This window comes from Orcinus orca, chromosome 4 (assembly GCF_937001465.1).
Source record: "Orcinus orca chromosome 4, mOrcOrc1.1, whole genome shotgun sequence".
Classification (NCBI taxonomy): Eukaryota; Metazoa; Chordata; class Mammalia; order Artiodactyla; family Delphinidae; genus Orcinus; species Orcinus orca.
The window spans coordinates 38060215-38061404 of NC_064562.1; the positions used below are offsets into that span (position 1 = coordinate 38060215).

A 1190-nucleotide genomic window follows, 5' to 3' on the forward strand; every position below is an offset into this window, starting at 1 on the left:
CCCTCAAATGCTTCTTCAGTATGTTAGAGCTGTGAGTAATGGTTTTAGTCTTATAACCAAATTAGAGTGAAGACTTTGGCCATATAATATACATGCTCCATTTTTAAAAAATTTTTGAATCTTGGGCACTGTTCTCTTGTAACTACTTTACAGTTTCTAAAAGCAGTTATTGTCCAAAGCTGGAAGAGCTTAAGTCTTCTCAGATGAACATGTGAATGAGTGGAGGGAGGTAAACAAAAAATAAAATTTAAAAAGACAAGGTCTGATAGGGGAGCAGCTGGATAAGAAAATCAAAAAAGGAACAGTAATTTAAAGTTTGTTCCAGCTGTAATGTGGGCTATTCTGACCTTAAGGCAGCATCACATGGCATACTTCTGGGTCCATTCCTGAGATATTCTGTTGTACTTATCTCTGTCTGTCTTATAGATCCATGCAATCTCTGGTATTAGGGGGCCATCTGGGTTTGGATCACACAACAGTGAACAAATGGATAAAAGAACTTGAAAAATAGTTAAAGCAGGTGACCACTGTGATCTTAGAATATCAAAACAAATGTAGCCATTCCTGTTGATATTTTGATGATAAATTCTTACGGTAAATGCAACCTGGTTTGAAGGGATAGTCTGTAGGAAGATGAATTGTCAAAAAGAATACACCACCTTGATATGGGTTGTCATTAAGTCCCATAATTGTGACTTGTCAATGAAACATCATCCCCAACTGGACCTGCAGAACATTGTGCTGGGGGGTCATGGGCCAAATCACTAAGTTCCTTATTAATGCGTTTCAGCGCCATAGTCTGTGCTTTTCTTCTGGCTCCTCACTATCTTGGTGTCTGCTCAAAGGTCCGGCCCAAACTCTTGATTTTCCGGGCTGCTCGGAAGGGTTGCCTCTTTATCTCACACTGGTTCTGCCAGACACAGACGTAGAGGGACTGGGGCGTCCCTCACGCTGTGGCCTCAGTCTCTTCCCCGCCCACCTGACAGCTGCTGCATCCCTGACCCTATGGTGCTCATGCACATGACATGAGGTGATAGTACTTTTCAATACTATCAAAAGGTTTGTTTTTGTTTTTTGGTTGCACCCGGCACCTTGTGGGATCTTATTTCCCCAACCAGGGATTGAACCTGGGCCTTGGGCAGAGTCTTAACCACTGGACCACGAGGGACTTCCCAAGGTTTGATTTTTTT

General features: G+C 42.4%; 1 pseudogene; it reads right to left on the reverse strand.

Annotated features, from left to right (window-relative positions):
* Positions 1-359: 359 nt before the first annotated feature.
* On the reverse strand, positions 360-796 carry LOC101270180 (ubiquitin-conjugating enzyme E2 D3-like; annotated as a pseudogene).
* Positions 797-1190: the final 394 nt, after the last annotated feature.